This window comes from Perognathus longimembris, chromosome 3, assembly GCF_023159225.1.
Source record: "Perognathus longimembris pacificus isolate PPM17 chromosome 3, ASM2315922v1, whole genome shotgun sequence".
Classification (NCBI taxonomy): domain Eukaryota; kingdom Metazoa; phylum Chordata; class Mammalia; order Rodentia; family Heteromyidae; genus Perognathus; species Perognathus longimembris.
Genome location: NC_063163.1, coordinates 1,468,692 through 1,489,794, shown reverse-complemented (window position 1 = coordinate 1,489,794; position 21,103 = coordinate 1,468,692). Strand labels below are relative to the sequence as shown.

The 21,103-nt window shown below is 50.9% G+C and overlaps 1 protein-coding gene across 2 annotated transcripts in view; it reads right to left on the bottom strand.

Moving 5' to 3' along the window:
• Col4a1 (collagen type IV alpha 1 chain) overlaps positions 1-21,103 on the bottom strand; it is a 107,357-nt gene that overhangs the window by 85,035 nt on the left and 1,219 nt on the right. The window lies entirely within an intron of this gene.

Below are 21,103 nucleotides of genomic sequence, written 5' to 3'. Positions count from 1 at the left end.
CTGGCAGTGCATATGTTAACTAATTTAAAATATTGAGATCTTAAGAATAACTTTCAATAGAGGCACTTATAATTCAGGATGGATGGCTATAAGCCACTGTCCAGTGAAGAGTATCTTTACATAATAAAAAGTCACTGGAAGAAAAATCCAGCAAGATGGCCCCAACCAGAACAGGGCTCTTTCTCCCCCTCCTTGGCTCTGACCCTATTTTCATTTAGCTTTTTTTCCAGAACTCATTCATGGAATTTTCATGAGTCCATGTACAGCTCTTATTCCCTTGGTATTCTATTATTCCACCTCCCTTCCTCCTCTTACTATTGTGCTTTTATTTTTATGGCCTGAGTTTTGGACATATTTGGATATTTGCCTGTAATCTGCAAGCATACAATGTTCTGGACTCTCTGAAGTATTTTTAAAAGCACTCCAGATTTTTCCTTCACTTGTGGCCTTCTTCTTTCCTCCCTTCCTTCCTGTCATCCAGAACACATCTATGAAGTACTGCATTCTGACGTGAAAGCCTTTTAAAGCTTCCCACCTAGAGGGTGCTGGCTTTCTGCGTGTGCTGAATACTCGACCACTCTGCTTCAGACCGGCCTCGTGACTGACGGTTTGGTGACCACGTCTTCCTCTTGCGTTGTGTTTTCAGGTGTTGCGGGGGCTCTGACTCCCGGGCAAGGGCTTCAGGGCACGGATTTGGGTCGCAGCCGTGGGAATTCAGGCTGCGAGCGCCCAGTCCACCGGCTGCTACCGGAATGGTGGTGACACATCTAACCAGTCATGTCCCAAGAGCTCAAGGAATCTCCCATTTCCCAAACACGCACGCGTGTCTTTTGCTGTGAAATGTTTCCCTTTAACGCAAGACGCTCTCAATCCACGCAGCAACCTCACCTGTGAGGGTCCAGACCTTCAGCTCAGCCTTTCCTAGAGTCCCAAGCTCGCATGCTCTTTTATCACTCTTTTTTGTAATGCGATGATAAAGATCTTACTATCTGACTCTAATGATGATAATCGTCCAATAAAAATGTGTTTCAAGTCTTAAAACCATTGTTTATTCAATAAAACCAAGTAGCCTACTCTTGCTGTACCAGGGAGGGAAATTTTCTTTTTTCCTTCTTTTTTGCCAAAACACAGATTATACTTTCTACTTGTCCTGATCTCTTGGTTTCCAAACACCATTTCTCTTCATTCCCTTTGATACCACAGGAGGAATTACTTCATTCCCTATGGCGTTTACTTGCTTTCTTTCCTCTGACCGTCATCCACCCTCATTCTGGAAGAACAAACATGAGGATCTTGGTCATCACTACCCCTGGAGTGGCCAACTTTGGGCTTCCTCTCTCTCCGTGTCTTCCCTCAGTCCATACAAAGTGTTTCAGACCAGGCCATTCATGTTTTGAACGGTACTCAACACTTCTGTTTGCAGGCAGCTGGGGACCTTTGCCTAACATATTATTTTTCAAATACATGGAAACCCCTTTTCCGTACAAAGCTCTGCCTTGCTGCGTAGGTGACCCCCATTGGCTTCCTGTGACACAGAGCAACACCCACCCCTCTCCTCGGAGCAACGCTCGCACGGGTTGATCCCGTCCCTCCCCTCCCCTCCCCGGTACAGCCTCGTTCTCCGCGCTCACCATCTCATAGCTGGTGCACTGTGACGCCACTTAAACGGTTAGGCGTGTGTCCGTGCAAAGCATAAGCCTCGACTTTGCTCACCCTATAGCGTGGTTTGGGATTCAGTTCTTCGTTTCCGGAACCTGCGCTAGACACCTTCTGTCTTTTCATCCTGAGGTTCTGAGGACCACCCACAACTACCAGTTACAAGAAGAAACCGAAAAGGTGCCAAATTCTTCCTTGGCATGTCTTTTCTTGCCGGGCAAAACGTTCTAACATCAGAAACTGGCCACCCCGGAGGACTTAGCACCGTTTCTCCTTCCTTTAGTTTGTGATGATACTGTTGGATTTCCTAAGCCGTGGGCGCTTCGCTCGGGCTTCTTCCATCCTCGACGCAGACTCTCCTGCGCTACCGCTCAGGGACTCCCCATGTGGCGGGGCTGAGCTCCGGTGTGACCTGCAGAAGGCTGACGGTGCTCCCAAAACCAGAACACTCTGTTCCTCAGCTCCTGCATGGCACCTGCCTCGGCTCCCTCAACTTCTAGAATCTGCACATCACTTAAGTCTTCCACTTCCCCCTCCCTGTCTTGCTCTTCTCCACTAATATTTCATTCTTACTGGCAATTTTCTTATAACTTGGAGCTCCCTTCTATGCCCACAACAGGTGTAAAGAAGAGCGTCTGATTTACAGTTAGTTTTTTTTAAATAACTCCAACACCTTCCATTCATTTGTCCAATGAACCAACAGAAGGCAACTGACTGCCCTTCATTTGGAACATGTCACATCCTGGTAACCAGTGCCTTCAGACTTTAGACACAACAAAAATGCTCGCTTGGTGCCTACTACATAGCACTGGCCAACCGCAAACTTCATAGAAAGGTCAAAAGTGAAATGCCACTAGGAGTTCCTTCAAAATCTTAAAATAAAAGTCACATTCCAGACTTCATAGTTCTCATGACTATATCACAAAGTCGCCATTATGCGATTGGGAATGGAGACAATCGTGCACTTGTGTTACAAGGGAAAGTATTCTAAAAATGAGTTCTATAGGAGCTTCAAGTTCTTGCTCCTGGCATGAGTTTGCTTTGGCTTGGTGGCTTTACATGGCGGGCTCTTTACACATCACACCTCTGTGGACAGAGGACAAAGCCACGCCTGCCTCTGCAAAACCAAATTTGGTGTGCTAGGTTCTGATAGACCATGGCCTTTAAATATCCCTGTGCAGGGCTGGGATATGGCCTAGTGGCAAGAGTGCTTGTCTCGTATACATGAGGCCCTGGGTTCGATTCCCCAGCACCACATATACAGAAAATGGCCAGAAGTGGCGCTGTGGCTCAAGTGGCAGAGTGCTAGCCTTGAGCAAAAAGAAGCCAGGGACAGTGCTCAGGCCCTGAGGCCAAGCCCCAGGACTGGCAAAAATAAAATAAAATAAATATCCCTGTGCAGTTATTCAGCAAGCCTCTCTCATCTCAGTAATGTACAAACAGATACGTGCAGGTCAGTTTGCTGTCTTCCCCAAGACTTGAAGTCTCTTCTCTCTTCTTTGTTTTCACAAGTACATTCACACACATACCCAGATTTTGGCCGGCGTTGTCTTTCGATCTCCATGAGCAACTATTCCGATGGCTACATTAGGCTCTATTCGCCCCAGGAGGAAACCCGCTCCCCTGGATCAGTAAAAAGGACTTTTCCCACCATCACAACCACAAGTCCCACGTTTCAGGCCACTTGGACGCTAACAACAACCCTACAGCACTCAGCTGCTTCGGGAAACAGACTGTTCTCCTGCTGGTGATCTCAGCAGCACCCCTGACCTGAGAGTTGGCTTGTAATGCCACCAAATAGGAGACGCTCTCCACCCTCCCTCCCTGGGGAGAACAGCTGGCAGAACAGTGCTGCTAGGAAGGGAGGGGGGCCCCCTCTCTCCGACTGCTGGAGTTATCACCCCGAAAGATAAAACGTGAGGCATGGAGAAGGTGAGCTTTGCCCTACATGCCAAACGGTACCCCGTGCCCTTGAAACTCAGCTGACTGAATTTCAAAATTGTTTCTAGCACTGGCACATCCTTTTGCCTGTTCAGAATAGCAAAGGCGAACTCAGATATGCAAAAGCCAACCTGATCCGACCGACCCTTCTCAACCCAAGCTGAAGGGCAGGAAGAGGACACGGTAGGTCATTGCGGCAACACGCATGCAGCAGTTTAACGGAAAAAAGGTGAGAAACCTCTGCCATGTCAGTTCATGTAGAAACTCATTTTACTTCTTTTCATTTTATCTTATTGTTGGTTGTAGAGCTTACCTCAGGGCCTAGGCCCTGTCCTTGAGCCCTGTTATGCTCAAGGCTAGCACTCTACCACCTGAGCCATGGCACCACTTCCGGTTTTTTAGTGATTAACTGGAGATAAGAGTCCCACGGGGTCTCTTTTGGCATCTGGCCCAACTTAATTGGTTTTAATGTATAAAGAAAGCAATAAGAAGACTTGGTAGTCAAGATTTCCATATCTGGACAACTTGCCAAGTCACGCATGTTCTTGATCCAAGTGGGGTAGCACCCTGGGGTGCTGTAGCCTGCTGACACAATGAGATCGGGTGCAATCCCAGACCCAGTGTACCCCCACCTGGGGCAGAAGCCCAGAAAAGAGGTGGCTCCATTTCTCCTATCACCCTCGTCCCCTTGGGTACCTTCACACATCTGTCCCAAGGAAAGATGAGAGCAAAACATTCTGGAATCCAGGAGCCCATAAGCCACAGGACGTTACTAAGGTCTGACTACTGCGGCCCCTGCAACTTCCAAGTAATTCTTGTTGACTCCAGAGCTGGAAGCAGAAATCGGAATGTCATGAGCAGAGCTTGGAAGCCGCTGGCCAACGTGATTTCCTAACAGTGGTTTCCAGTCCCTGAAGGAATAGAAAAATCTCATTTCCACCCCTCAAACCATCTGTTTCACCAACTTTTGTGCAAGGAGTAGGGGAGGTGGCACATGATTAACAAACACAAATTTCCCAACACGGAGCCCAATTTTGCTGTAATCTAACTCAGCAAGCAAAAGTCAAACAAACATAAATCTCCCCAAAGCTCTTTTCTCTGGAGAAGGCACTTGGATGGACCAGAATGCAGCTCTGTTCTCCTAGCCTGAACAAGAGAGCCTCGCTAGAGCTGCCCGGTGAACTCACACCAAGCAGAATTCCACCACCGGGACACAGCCCTGTCCAGGATTAAGACCTGGGCCACAGCTACCTGAAAAGAACACTTGGCACTTCTCAGCAAACGTGTAGATCTTTTCAGGCCTGCAAATATATGAATAAGAACCCATTTCTTCCTCTTGTTTTTGCAGTGCTGGGGTTTGAACCCAGGATCTCCTGCATGCTACCACGGAGCTACCTCTCCCGCCCAAATTGCACGTTTTCAAAACTAAAAACAGGACACTAGCCGAACTTATGTTCACTAAAATGTGGTGGTCAACATGATTCTGAGGTGCAAATGCAGGTGCTGGAAACACAATGGGCAGTAGAAAGAGCTAGAAAGTGCTCTCATACAGGCCCAGAGCCTGACCAGGTGTCTTCTCTCTGTGGCTGGCCCACTGGGTCAGCCTTTATGGATCCCGAACACAGCGCCGTGGCCTTTCTGCCTCCATTCTTCATGTCAGGAACACCAAAGCCGTGAAGCCCACTTGTCCTCTGCCCGGGAATTAATCCCCCCCCCCGCCCCCCACAGTACAGGCCAAGTACCCTGACCAAAATGCCTGTGACCAGGGGCGTTTTGAATTTCAGAATTTTTCAGGGAGTTAAACAGATCTTGCTTCTAGGGGGGAAAGTCCACTTTACACATCCTCAACACAAAGTCGAAGCTCTTGGTCGAAATGAGCTTGGAAACAACACAAAACTCCAGAAAATTCAGGAGTGGCATTTGGAAAAATGAAGGCCGAGGGTGGAGAAAGGGGAGCTGAGGAGCTGTTTGTCTTAGGTCTTTCTTTGCCCAGAGGCCACCCACCTAAGGAAGGCAGGAGGGGCCCTGGCGGCAGGCAGGAAGGCAAGGGCCTCAAGGCCAAGGGAGGGGCGGGGTGGATGCAAAGATGGGCTCTTCCTCCACCTTGAGCAAAAGACCAGGAGAAATACCCCTCATCTGTTTCCGTCAGGATGCTGGACAACAGTAGCAGGACTCTTCCAGCCCCTCTGATGGTCAGCGGGAAGCAGACAGCACGTGGTTCCCCACCCCCCCCAAAGCCAAGGCCAGGCCCATCCCAGATCTCCTCTAAATTGTTACACGCAGCTGCAGATCTGAATACTCCCCCACCACGTCTGCCACACTTCCAGGCCTATTAATACCTTATCTTTGTGAAGTTCCCCCGTTTCCTCTCCCAGCAAGAAAGCAAACCCCACTGGGGCCAGCGCTCGGTTTTTCCACTGGGACGTGGAGTCGAAGGAAGCAAGTTTACATTGGAGGATCTCACTGTGCTCAGTGAACTCTCCCCCAGGGGTCACAAGGCTGAACATCAGCAATGGGCACTTGAGCAGAAGACCGGCCCTGCCGGGACACCGGAGTACAGCCCTCTCGTCTTTGGGAGCCATGTGTCCGCTGGCCTTGCCCGGCATTGGCTGGCTGGAGTTCAAGGCCATGAGGTGGAAAAAATCAAACCCACCTTCTCATTGTGGGGAGGAGGGAGCGGGTGTCCCCACTATTCACAAGTAGGAAGCATATGGAACGGAACCCAAGAGGAAAGCTTCCTGGAGGGGGCTAATGCAGGGGCTGCAGCCCCCACCCCAAGAAGCACAGGAAACGTTTCCACTCCGAGAGGAGCAGCTGGCTTGTGGCCTTGAGTTGGAACAGGACCTGCAACCCACATTTGATCAGAATGCCAGAATAGGAAAACGTGTATGAGAGAATATCCGGCTGCCCCTGGTAATGACACGGAGATAAGCAGAATTTTATCCTCTGCGATCAAAATCCAAAGACTAACACCAAGGTTGGATGGCTTGACATATACATAGATATAGATATAGATTACTTGTATTTTCTCTGAACAGACGAAAAAAATCACAGAAATATGATTTCATATGGAAGGAAATGATGAGCATTAACTCCGACAATCCATATCACACTGACTTCCCATTTGTTTAAAGCCATGGGCAACTGATTAAAATGTCCTGGTTTGGGAAGGGCCTAACAATGGAGGGCCATCAAGGGCCTGGACCCCCTACCCCCTGCAATGGGGGGCAATGAGGAGAAGAAGCCTCTAAACTCGGTGAGCAACTGTTTCAAATCCAAGTCTCTACATTCTGGCCAGCATTCGACTCCCGAGTTGTACTGACTGGAGCAGAGCTTCTGCCCTCAAAGAGCCAGAGTCTGGATGTCCCCAACCTGGCCTGGAAGCAGAGTAGGAGGAGTAGGCGTCCTGAGCAGGGCCAAGTGACAGCTTCCCAGGCTGAGCCCCCGACTAGCCACAAGGCACAGGACCAGAGCCTCGTCTGCCTTGGTCACCTTCCCCAGAGGCCATGGGCTCCTGCACGTACACCCCCTTCCGTCCCCGTCCACTCCCCTGTGCGCTAGACCTCTACCCGACTGCCAGTCTCTTTCTTCATCAGAGGACCAAGTAGATATTCTAAACGACAGTCACTGCAGTTGACACGCCTGTGAAACACGGAGGGACTCAGAGTCCTATCCAATGTGCGGCTGCCGCTGGGTGTTCCAGATCTACGTCTGTCATTGTGTAGAGAATGTCCAAAACCATCTTCAGGGTCAAAAGCCAACATCTCGGGCTCCATCTGGGCCGAGCCCCAGAGCACGGCCGCACGTGATGACAGGTGACGACGTCGCCGAGCGCAGCCACGCACCACGATGTCTTGGAGCATGGCAGTGCAGTTCTCCTCCCGGGCCCCGTGCTAGCCACTACCAGGCTCCTCGCTGTTCAAGAGAAAACCCACTCTTCCCGCAGAGACCAGACCACAGACGCTGGGGCAGAGGTCTGTTCCTGGCTTCGACATCATCAGGGAACGTACACGGGTTGGCTTCAAGGTTCCACGGATGGGACGCAAGAGGTCTGATCGCGAAGGCACTAACACCGTCATACACACATGCGCCGCAGGGATACACCTGCCCATACACGCACGCACGCACGCCGCAGGGATACACCTGCCCATACACGCACGCACGCACGCCGCAGGGATACACCTGCCCATGCACGCACGCACGCACGCCGCAGGGATACACCTGCCCATACACGCACACACGCACGCACGCCGCAGGGATACACCTGCCCATACACGCACGCACGCACGCCGCAGGGATACACCTGCCCATACACGCACGCACGCACGCCGCAGGGATACACCTGCCCATACACGCACGCACGCACGCACACCGCAGGGATACACATGCCCATACACGCACGCACGCACGCCGCAGGGATACACCTGCCCATACACGCACGCACGCACGCACGCCTCAGGGATACACCTGCCCATACACGTACGCACGCACGCCACAGGGATACACCTGCCCATACACGCACGCACGCATGCCGCAGGGATACACCTGCCCATACACGCACGCACGCACGCACGCCGCAGGAATACACCTGCCCATACACACACGCACGCACGCCGCAGGGATACACATGCCCATACACGCACGCACGCACGCACGCCGCAGGGATACACCTGCCCATACACGCACGCACGCACGCCGCAGGGATACACCTGCCCATACACGCACGCACGCACGCCGCAGGGATACACCTGCCCATACACGCACGCACGCACACCGCAGGGATACACCTGCCCATACACGCACGCACGCACGCACACCGCAGGGATACACATGCCCATACACGCACGCACGCACGCCGCAGGGATACACCTGCCCATACACGCACGCACGCACGCCGCAGGGATACACCTGCCCATACACGCACGCACGCACGCACGCCGCAGGAATACACCTGCCCATACACACACGCACGCACGCCGCAGGGATACACATGCCCATACACGCACGCACGCACGCACGCCGCAGGGATACACCTGCCCATACACGCACGCACGCACGCCGCAGGGATACACCTGCCCATACACGCATGCACGCCGCAGGGATACACCTGCCCATACACGCACGCACGCACGCACGCCGCAGGAATACACCTGCCCATACACACACGCACGCACGCCGCAGGGATACACATGCCCATACACGCACGCACGCACGCACGCCGCAGGGATACACCTGCCCATACACGCACGCACGCACGCCGCAGGGATACACCTGCCCATACACGCACGCACGCCGCAGGGATACACCTGCCCATACACGCACGCACGCACGCTGCAGGGATACACCTGCCCATACACGCACGCACACACGCCGCAGGGATACACCTGCCCATACACGCACGCACGCACGCTTCAGGGATACACCTGCCCATACATGCATGCCACAGGCATACACCTGCCCATACACGCACGCACCCCACAGGCTGCTCCCTCCACACTTTCTCTGAACGCTAGCCTCTCTCCCAGATGCTTGGGCTCTCTTTCAAAGGCAGTTTAATGTTTCTCTAAACACGAGGGTCTTATTCCACGTGCAGTTCTTTTGACGCCCCGTTGTATAGGTCTTTCTGGACTTTCCCCCTTTGAGAGGCTGGCGGGAGGCCTGTCCAGGTTGATGTTTCATTCACGCAGTGTGTGCAGCTCCGGGGCTGCGTCTCAAGCCCGGGACCTCCAGCAGGCGGCTTTTGGGATCTGATTTCCAGGCTCGCTGGCTGGAACGCTCCCTGCATAGCTTTAGTTCTTGTATCATCAAAATGTCATGGCCGTGTTTAAAGTTTATGTCCAAGGCATAATTTCTTTTATGATTTACCCGTTTAATCAGCACATCTAATGACCAACAATATGTTTACATTATGCTGGAGTTTGCCTTAAAAGGCAGCCTGGCCTGTAACATGCCTTTTGCTGGCTCCTCAGCACCACCAACCCCCCCCCCCCCACCCAGCCTTCCCTTTCCCTTCCAGCTTCAGCCCCAAAGCACCACCCCAGCTAGGCCCTGGCGGCTGCAGCCCTGAGAGCCCACCTCAGGGAAGCCAGCTGCCCTCTGGGATGGCCAGGTGGCCCATGGAGGCCACGCCCCCTCAGAGGCCACGCCCCCACTCCGCCCTAACACCTGGACCCACCCACAGCCCCAAACCCTCATCTCCCAATGGAGTCCTCCAGGCCAGGCTCTCATGGGGTCCTAGAGCCCCAGGCTCCCCTCTGACCCGCTGCCCACACAGCTCACTGGTGCTGGGAGTACCTGGAGTGAGTCCACCAACAACCTCGCCACGTCAGGGCAGGGCAGGTGGGGCCAGTGCTCGCCGGGCCGGCTTCTCTGCCTGTGGGACTAGCCTCGTGGCTGAGTCGAGGCTCTATAGACCTCCGTGGGCCGCTGCCCCAAGCAGACACAGCAAGGACTCCAGGCTGCTGTCAGAGTGGAGAACATTCCGGTTCATGAAACTCTCCCTCCCTGGTCCTCAGGGCGGTCTTTCTCCAGATGGCCTCCTGGTGGGTTCTTTCTCTCTGTTCTCCCTATTCAGTTCTGATCGGAGCTCTGAAAGTAGCAGCCACCTATTCCCACCTACAGTCAACATTTCTCTCCAATTTCAGTTTTCTAGCTCAGCCTTGGCCACCCCCTGAGGAATCCATGGTCACTTATTAAGACCACTCTCAGTGAGACACCTGTATGCAGTGTAAGTCCCTGGAAAGTACAGAGGAGAAAACTGAACAGCCCCTGGGGGGGGGGGGGCCACGTGGGGACCATCAGTGGCCCCAGGAAACAGAGCCAATGCCCAACACTGTGCACAGACAACAGGTCTGAAGTTTGCCAACCATCTTCCTTGGATGTGCCTGCTGCCTCTAAGAGCCCAGGTTCCCCGGGACACCATCAAACCTCACCACTGCCAAGGTTAGACAGGACTTTGCCTCCGTAGGCGTATTTCAACACATTTTACAGTAAAATTTCTCTAGAACAACAATCTGAGAATGTGAGAAACCCCAGCAGCAGCCTAGCAAGGCGGGTGCACTGGCTTCTTACAACATGACATGAGACCAGGACAACAGTTCATGCCTCTCACTCTATCTCCTGGGGAAGCGGAGACCAAGAGGACCAGGTTCAAGACCAGCCTAGGCAAAATGTTTGTAAGATCTTACATCACTTAGTAGCCAGGCATAAACAGGAGGATCACAGTCCTATCCAGCCTGAGCAAAGACCAAGACTTTATTTTAACAGAACGTAAAAGGCGGGAGGGGGTCACAATGGAGAGATTGCCTGCCTCACAAGCACAGGGAGCTTGGATAAAGCCCAGTACTGCAAGAAAATGGTGTAAGAATGGGCATTCCCCAAATCAGTCATGCTGTGGTAAAGACTAGAGTATGATTTCTTCTCAATATTTCCCAGACCAACTTTGTTATTTTAACCGAAAAGAAAGCCAGGGACCATAGATTAGGAAGCCTTCTTCACATGGACACTGGCTTGGTTCCCTCCCCACCCCCGTCCCGGCCGCTGCCGGGGGTCCCTGGGATTTCCTCCCTCACCCCTCTAGCCTGCCTGTGGCTCTCAGCCTTCCAGGAGGCCCAGGAGGGAAGGGCAGCAGGGGTGCGGGGGGAGGGGGTGACTCTGCAGGGAGGAAGGAAGGAGGGGCAGCTGGCCCCTCCTCGTCAAGAGCTAGGAGAAACCCAGCCCGCCCAGGGTTGCGACAGACTGCAAAATCAGGTGATCTGAGCCGGCATCTATCGGTGTCCCCTCCTGCTCAGAGCAGATCTAGATTTGCAGGGAAAGAACGTGGTTGTTAGGAAAAAGAAATTAAAGAAGAGAATTGCCCTACAGGTGTTGATCGGGAGAATTACGGTTCAAACCCAGCCTGGGCAGAAAAGACCGAGAGACTCAATGTGTCCACTGAAGGAAGCTGAAGGGGATGGTGGGTGCCCGTCATTTCCATGATGGAAACCCTAAAATAGGCAGATCATGGTCCAGATGGGTTCCCCAGGCAGGAAAAGAGACCCGCTCTTATAAATAACCAGTGAAAACACTGGAGATGGGGCTCAATGGTAGACAGCCTGCTTAGCGAGTATGAAGCCCTGAGTTCAAACTCAAGTATGACCCCCCCGCAAAATGCCAACTAAGAAACCACATAAAGGATTGTTTCCATAACTGCTTCCCACCCCAAAGGCTCGGTGACGTCCTCCATTGACCAGAGAGCTTTGCATTGTGTCGCTTCGCTTTCTCCGACACCCGATCTGGTGAGGTGTTGTGCTGCCAGGCCTCAGGACAGGCTGCCAACTCGGCTTGCCAAGAACCTGGAGCTGGCCTTCTGCTTTACCTCACTGACGATTCCCATGACAAAAGGCTGCGTGCTTCTGAGTCACCTATTGCTATCTCATACGGTCCAGTTCTTCTGTCCAGAAAGCCAGGTCAACCTTGGTCTTTAGAACACGACCCATTGGCCAAAGAGCACAATTCAGAAAAGGGCTCAAAGTGAACTCTGACCAGAGGCCCCGGGGTTGCAAGGCAGGGTTGGGCTGGGGAAGCATCTCTGAGCTTCCTGCACGCGTGCAAAGGGTGAGTCTGTATTTAGAAAAGTGAGGGGTCCCTTACAGCCAGAGGCCCCCACGTGCACCCGTGCCCGCCAGGAAAGTAACTTCATTCTCCCTGTTTGCCTCTTGCTCTCACGGGCTCCTGCTGACGTAGCCATGAAGCAATTCCACCTGAAGGCAAGGGTGGCACTCTGGCGTAATTACTACCGTGACACGGGCCGCCACCACGGCGCACGGCTCTTGGTGAAACTGCCTTCCCATTCCCACATCTGGGATTTCTACATCTGCTGGCTGCATCCACTCTGATCCCAGGTCGTCCTCCCCAGGCTGGCTCTGCTCGGTCCCCAGGCTATCACGTCTCCTTCCCCCGAGGAAGACAGTCTTTCAACACTTTCTACAAAGTGGGCCAACTCTGAGTGTCTGCTACTCCCACAGGTGTGCCTTAGAGATGGCTTTCCAGAAAGGACAGTGCTTCTAGCTTTACGTCGACAGCTCTTTTAGCAAAGTTGAGTCTGAGTCAGGGGTGCCTTTCTAATCACGTCTACTTGAGCCTGATCAAGGCAGAAATTGTGTGTATGAATCGAATCAACCATCCATAAGGGCAGTTGCTCTTACCTGCTTATTCCCGCACCCGGAACCATGCACAGAGCACAGCGGGTGTACAAGGATGTTGGCTACACTCATGCGTGCTTGTGTGTTTACATATTTGGAGCCTCATCTTGAGCTAGGTGCTGGTGAATCACACCTGCTACTAGGAAGGCTGAGATCTAAGCATCACAGTTCAAAATGAAGCAGGCAGAAGAGACTCCTATCTCCAATTAACCAGCAAAAGCCAGAAGTGGCGCTGTGGCTCGAGTGGTAGCGCAACAGTCTTGAGCAACAATGAAAAGTGAAAGTGTAAGGCCCTGAGTTCAAGCCCCAGTACCAGCACAATGCAGGTATGAGGTAGTGTCAAAAGAAGGATAATGTTCAATCTTCACAGTTTCACTTACAAATGGCAATCCATACTACAACAGTGAAGTCGATAGTAAGAACAAACGAAGGCCTGCTTTTCCTGTCACCCACTCTGCTCTACATGTTGGATCACACATGACATCTTCACACAGTCCTCGGAAGAGGTGTGCCATTAACTCTGCTTTCTGGATGTGAAGAGGGAAGCCCAGAGAAGTTAGGCACATTGCCCAAGGCCACACCGTTATTTCCTGGTATGTCAAGTATCTGTCCCATCTCTGACTCACAGTCTGTAACTATTCTATGCTCTAAAAACTAGAGTTAAAAAAAAAAAACCTAGAGTTTCTGAATCTAAGTGAAAAATGTTGGGGGGGGGTCATAATTTTTCAGTATAGTATCCATCCCACCATTATTAAATTTATTTCAACTTTAGATCAGAACACACAGTGTGGAGAGAAATCGAACTACCTGTGTATTTTCCAACCCCAAGGAAGGACCCGGTACACACTGACGGAACCCAGTGTAGTGCTTACATCCTCTTACATTGTACTGGTGTTTTGAGGAATTCTTAGCTTCACTTGCTTTATTTTCACTGATGTACAAAATAAACGGGCCATTGGTTATAAATTTGGCTACCAGCCTAAGACAATACCCAAAGTTATGCATGTCACAAAGTAATGATCTAGTCAACAGAGGAAAAAAAACCATTATCTCATAATATTTTAAAGGGGATAACATCTCCATGAGAGATGAAAAACATTTTAAAGTCCATAAGGATTAAAATTGATAATTTGTGGGATACATTTTACAAAGCTTGTAACAGCCTAAATTCTAGAACAACAACAACCATATATATATATATATATATATATATATTCTCCTATTATCATGAATCTGGGAAAGCAAAATCTAATTATTATCAAGGCGTCCGGTAGATATTTGGACTTGCTTTAACAAACTGACAAAAGGCATCTGGTGTGACCACGATGTTTACATGAAAAATGTTTGGCCAAGATGAGGCCTGAAGGGGGCGGGGGAGGGGGGGATGAAGAAAAGAGGCCCTGCATACCCGTGTAAAGAAACCCCATCACCTCTTTACCAGCAAATCTTATTGATCTTGGACTGGGTTTATAGGTTTATCCAAAACAAATCTGATCCAGGACCTAACTAACCAAATTGAAGATATTTTTTTTCCCCTCCCATCAATGGCCCATTTTCCTGCTTTGGCAACTTTATCTTAATTTTATAGACCATTTCCTGTCCAAAGTTGGGAGATATTTTAAACCACTAACCCCAAGTGGTATTTTAAAAACCTCCAGGAAATGGGTTTGGTGAGAAGAAAATGCAAAATAATAAAATTTTAAAAAGCCAGTAACAAAAAGTCCTCGTTGGGTTCCTGAACAGTCAAGAGCGAGAGAGCGAGAGAGCGAGCGAGCGAGCAGGTGGGCGGGTGGGCGCCCCGCCCCGGGCAGGCGTGGCCCGCGCTGGACATCACCGCCACGGGCACGCGGCCCTGAGCAGGGCACAGACCCAGCCCCACCCCTGCGCGGGCACGCAGTGGGGCCCCCGGACGCTGCCCGCGGACCCCTGGACATCCCACGTGAGGACAGGTGACCGGAGCGAGCCAGATGTGATCTTCAGCCCTGCCAGCGTCCCCGGCTAGCCAGGCGGTGTGTAGGTACGCCCCCTGCTGTTGACCCAGAAACCACAGGAAGTGGCACCAAGACCTCAGGTGACCCCCTGGTGAGCGGGGCCCGGGCCACTGCAGGAGTCTCCTCCAGCCCCCCGGGGCTCTCAGACCCCACCCCCCACCCACCCCACCCCCGACAGCTTACCTTGCTCTCTGCTTTCTGCAGAGGGCTATTCATCTAACACACACACAGCGGCTGGCGCTGTGCAGGCATCGTCTACAGGCTTGACACACGGTAGCCCACGCCCTCAGGAGAGGGTGGAAGGGTCGGAGTGCAGGGCGGCCCCCGCACCATCCTCCTCCCGGGAAGTGTGGCTCACCCCTCCCTGCCTTCCCAGGGACAAGGATCCAGTAGTCACTGACATGCAAGCTACGGTCCTGTGGGGTCTCTCCCCACTGTTACAGGAGCAGGCTTGTCGTCTGACCACTCTCGGGTCCTCAGAAGCGAGATGAGCCTTCCCTTCTGACAAATACGAAGATTCTGTGTAAAAACCCACATGAGACATAAGGGGTTTTCCACCTGTGGGTCTCAGAGCTACTGGTCTTTTTACCCATGGTAGCAGTGAAGAAAATAATGCCATGTTAATCGACCCTGAAGGGGCCACGTCACTGTGAAGATGCCCCCCCCTCCCGGGACAGTTCTCTGACACTGCTACTGTGTGCCTTCAAAACGCCTAAAACGTGACACAAGAGTAGAAGCTAATGAGGAAGAAAAACCTCTAACTCCGAGAGCACTGTAAAGCTGAGTGGCATGGAAATCATGTTTCTATACTAAAAAAAAAAAAAAAAGAGAAGTAGTTGGAAATTTTTAAAGTAGACTTTGATTTTTTTATACTACAAAAATAATGTTCACGTTATTAAATATATATATATACATATATATAGTTAGTGATACAGTAGCCAAATCTTCCACTGGTTAGATTAGACATTAATATTATTTCTTGATTAAGAGTGAAGGAAAAATGACAAAATAATTATCATTGGGTTTAATCTGTCACAGGCTAAAGCAGGAAATAAACACTGATACACGTTTGGGACACAGATGCTTAGATCTCTAAGCAACAGCAAAAAAAATGCCAATCATGACCTGTCAGTCCTCATCATCCCGGGAGTGGGCGTGGCCTGGGGAAGAGCTGGGAGACTCAGGAAACACTGAGTTAAATTGGAAATCACAGGCTTTTGTTCTTTCACTGCTGAATCACTGCTGAAGCAGAAAGTCAACAACAAGAAAAACGACTTTTAACACCTTCAAATTAAGTGCCAGATACAGGAATAGTACATTTTCAGACCTCCTGGCTTAGTTAACACAATGTTTGCTTCGGTCTGCTACACTTTCCAAGAGTGTATACAAAGTAGCTTCCTTCACCAAATGTCTGTGTTCTTGTAAAACGGAACTTAGGACTGGTTCTGATTCATAACCACCATCTCTTGCTATTACCTGAAAAGGTGAAAATACACCAAGATCCAGATTTACTCACAAGTAACCGGAATTCCTAAACTCTAAACAAGAACTGATTCCTCCAGCAAAGCAAGACACAGATTGTTAGATAATTCTCCTTTATCAGTCAGGAGACACGCCCAGCAGATACACCAAAAAGGGAGAATTATCTCTTTTCTATCTGACATGAAAGTTTGTGTCTGCTGTCTACCTTGCCACAAAGCAAGTGAGCCTTAAAACTTACATAAGTATAGATAGTGTGCCTATTAAAAACCAAACCTAGCAAAGCTTCTACAAAGAATATTACTAAGCCACGGAATAAACTATTTACATAAGGAGTTCAGCATTGTGTATATGTCTAAGTCATGTTTAGTCTGTGGTGGAATATCTGCCCCAAATTCCACATGAAGAGGAAACACCTTCCTTTGTACCCTCTAATGTGACACAATTCCCCTGAGCTGGCGCACAGCTCCCCGGGGACACTGCGGGATGGGGGAGGGGAGCAGAGGAGCATGGCAGAAGACTCACAATTCCTAGTAAGCGATCCATGGTATCTCCCCCACCTAGGGTAGTCATACCATCAAGCATCGCGCCATGGGTTAGGGTATCAAAACTAACCTCCCCAACCCTGGCAAGCAGTGACAGCACACGCTTCCTCTCGCTCTGATGTCTGGCAGCCAGTTCTCCATGAAGGGCATGCCTCCTGCCCTCGTTTTATGCCCTGTGGACCCCAAAGATGACACTGCTATGAGTACCAGAGCAAGAACTGAGCTCTAAGCTGGCTCGCTCCACACTGACTCCAGAGGGGCCTGCACGAGAAGGGTGAGGACTGGCGGTAGCTTTCCCAGACCTGGGGGAACGGAAGCAAGCAAGGAAAGAGGCAGCACGAAGAACCGGACACGGGGGCTTCTGCAGGACACAGGGGTGGTCTGTCCTGAGAGGATATCGGGGTGTCGGCCAGGCAGAGCCAGTGGACTCAGACTGGGAGGGTGCCCATGGTCAGTTCTGAAGCACAGAAGAACGGTGTGGCTTAAAGGAAACGCAGGAAGACTCTCAGGCCCGTCCGCAGTTAGGAAGATGTGTTCGCAGTGAGGAACACGAGGGCCGGGAAGAGGGCAGGCGGGCCGGAAGGGCTGTGGAGGCCTGGAGTGGAGTCCTGGAGGAAGAGGCCAGGCTGACCGCAAGCACAGACGGGGAGACCCTGTGGCCTAGCAGACCCGAGGACTGAGCGGGAGAGGGCCGCAGGGGAGTGCTCGGGAGGGCAGCAGGTCTGGGTAAAAAGGTGAGGAGCTGAACTCTGAACACCTAGGCCAGGTTAGAGATTAAACCCAGAAAGCCGGGTGGAGCATCCAACGGGAGCCCGAAGACATCAACTCAAAGTTCAAGAAGATGGTGGATGATAGGGAAGCCGGAGGTAGAGCCCTGACAGGGAGGAGAAGCCAGCAGAACCCAACCCAAAGGGCTGGGAGAGGGGCAGGACAGGAGAATGGGAAAGAGGGGCAGGATCCTCAAAGGAGGAAGGCAGAACAATGGAGGGCAATGGAGGGCAATGACTCAATCCCTGCACCCCCCCCCTCAACACACCACAAAACATTAACCCAAGGTAATCCCTCGCTGCACACCAATCTCCTGAGCCTCACCAAGAAAGCCAGCTCCGGGTGTCCTCCGCTTCTCATTGTGTGCGCGAGAACGGCAGGAATTGTCTTTTGTTTTGTTCTAGGGTTGACATTTTTTTAGTGGCTGTTAAATAATTGCAGGAAGAACAATGCTCTAGTGATATTATTTTAGGCCTTCTATTGTTGCTTTTGCTTACTCTGTCCCAAGAGCTCAACATACCAGACCTGCTCTAGAGATACTCTAGTAGGGCTAACCCACCTCTCCACGTTGGGAACAATCCACGGGGCAGCAAATAACCGACTTGGTCAAAAAGTACCCAGCCGACAGCGATAGTTGCCCTTCTGGAAGTGTCTTCCTATCTATGAGGGATTGTTGTAGGGCATCACTTGGCTCCCATTGTCTGGGAAAAAATATATATCTTCCCCTGCACTCTACTGCGTAACCCACCTTGTCAGACCCTCCTCCCTGGCTCCCAGACAAGTGCCAACCGCCTTGTTAATGAGTAATGGGAGTTTTGCGAAGCCAGGGTAGGTTTTCTGGGTGAGTTCCTACAGGCTCTCCTACCTAGAGTCAGTCATCCATGTTTAAGCCATCAAACACCCCTAGCAGTCCTGGAGCCTGTAGACAAGGCAAAAGACACAGCCCAGGCCTGGAGGGGTGCGGGGGAGGGGGGGACTGCAGGCTCCTTATCACAGTTCTCAACTGTCCCTCCACTTCCCTTCCCTAGATCAAAGGTCAGCCACCGCAGGGCTAACACTACACACAAGGTCACCAGGAATGTCCTGGAGGGGACTCCAAAGCCGGCACTATCCACTACCTAACGGCTCCTACTTCTCCCAGAAGTTTCCTCTGACTCCCCAAAGATGGATTCGGTTCTCCACAGCCTTGCTCTCCCTTGCTGGTGGCCTTGTTGGATTTATCTGTCTGCTGCTCAGTACTTCTCACCAATCTGCGGCCTGCTGGGCCGAGACTGGGTGGCGTGCTCTGCTGAGCGGCCCAGGCCTAGCTGGGCCGGGATGGGAGGGAGGCACCCCTTCCTGTCCTGAGGAATGAAGGAAGAAGTGTCAGGAAGGGGCAGATCTGCCAGGGAAACTGAGGCACAGGGTTCCAAGCGTTCCCCCCAGTCATCTGCTGAATAAGAGCAGATGTGACATTTGGGGGCTCTTGTCTCTAAGTGCACTCACTTTGTCCATGATTCCAGTTTGCACACCTCTGTGAGGGCCCAGTCTCACACACACACACACACACACACACTCCTCACTACCTCTGTTGCTCTGACCCTGCGCCATCTCAAGTACAAAGAACACGAGGTTTGAAGGACCCCCCTCCCCCATCCACCACCTCTCCCCCTGAGCCCTTGCTTGCTAAGGAAGGCACAAGAGAGTGGGCCGCACATCCAGTCCACGTCCCCACGCAGCCGGTCCAGGCTCCCAGGAGAATCAAGTCTCACTTCCTTTGAGCTCTGGGCCATTCGCTGTCTAGAATGACTAATGATCACTCGGGGAGATAAGATGGCGAGGCAGGTGGGGGGAAAGTTCACATTTCTTATCCTGACAGTTTGTTAAGAAGCATCAGCTAGAACCTGTGGGAGGGGGAAATAGAAGGCCGCCAAGGGGAGGATTCACCCCTCTCAAGATGACAGCCCAACAGGAACGGAGCTGCTCGTGAGCCTAGCTCTCGGGGCTCCTGATGGTCTCTATTCTGTACCCTACTCTTCCTTTCCTACCTAAGAGAGAAAAGGTTGCAGGGCAGGCGAGAGAAGTCATTTCAGCATGAGATTAAATCAGTACTTTGTGAGTTAGGTGCTGGTGTTTCACACCTATACACCTAGCTGCTAAGGAAGATGGGATCGAACATGATCAAAGTTCAAAGCCAGCTTGGGCAAAATGGTCCCCGAGACACTTAGCGCCAATGAAATAGCAAAAAGCCAGAAGTACGGGTGTGACCCAAGTGGTAGCGTTTCAGCCTTGAGGGGGGAAAAAACCCTAAGGGCAAATGCTCTGAACCTCAGTTCAAGCCCCAGTACTAGTGCAAGTGCACACACACAAAGCAATAGTTTAGAAAATCCATCCACTTGTAAAGAAATAGTAGAGTCACAGCAGACAATGTCCAAACAGCCTTTCATTGAGAAAAAAATGTACGATTCCTGCTTAGCACGCAGTAGGTGCTGGCTGGAAATGGGAATCGGGAAGAGGTTGCTTCAGGAGATCTTAAAACACAGGAACTCAAGAATTACACCACTCTCTCCTGAATTAGGACCCGAAAGTTTGCAACATTGACATTCATCTGGATTTTTAAATATATTGTGTTTGGCTTGGATCAATGTAGCAGTTTTTTCATCAATCGGATACACTTAGCAGCTGATTTTGGAAGGAAGTAAGCAACAATGTTATTGATGGCATGAAAAGTGAGATGATTTTTTAAAACCAGCCTGATGGTTTTAAAATAGAATCTTGTATACCCACGTGTCATGTACATCTTAATTGCGCCCCTCTAACTCAGCCAGAAAAAATATAATAAAATGATAATATCTGAGGTCAACTGGTGATCAGATGCCCACATGCCAGACTTCTTAAGATCTTTTTATCTCGAAGGATACAGCAAAACTCATGGCCACAAATGTCCGGGGGCTTTAGAGAATACGTGAAGGAAATTAAAACAATAAATAATCTGAAACTCAACATCACTGAATTTTACTTTTTTAGGTAAGATCGGGAGTTTATATGCGCGAGAGGCTCACTCTTTTAAGTCCTCGATGTCTGGTAAGCTAGCTCTTTTCTGCTAACAGGCCAATCAGAACCCCTAACTACAAACACTGGCTTCACACTCCCTAACAGAACTCCCATCCGCCTTGCCACCAGGCCTAAAATGTCTCCTCAGAAGTGGTGAGTCTGGTTCGTATTTCTAAACCAAAATAAAGTGTTCCCATGCCCGCTCTTTCAAAAATATTTTGTCATCACCCGCAAAGAGTGTTTAAACAACAAGAATGGTTCAGAGAGAATCAGAGGGCCAGAGGGTATTTCTAACTTCATTGTTGTTATTTAAAAAAAAAAATCACCCTGTCTTTCAATAGCCATGAAGGACTTCCAAGGGACAGGCCAGCTCTTACCTATGAGACATAAGGACATACCACCTCTTTATTCTAGTGTGAAACACTGAATGAGCTACGGGCATCAAACAGTAGTAACATCATGCCTCCAAAAAAGAAGTGAAATTCTGGAGAGGGGAAAAAAAAAAAAA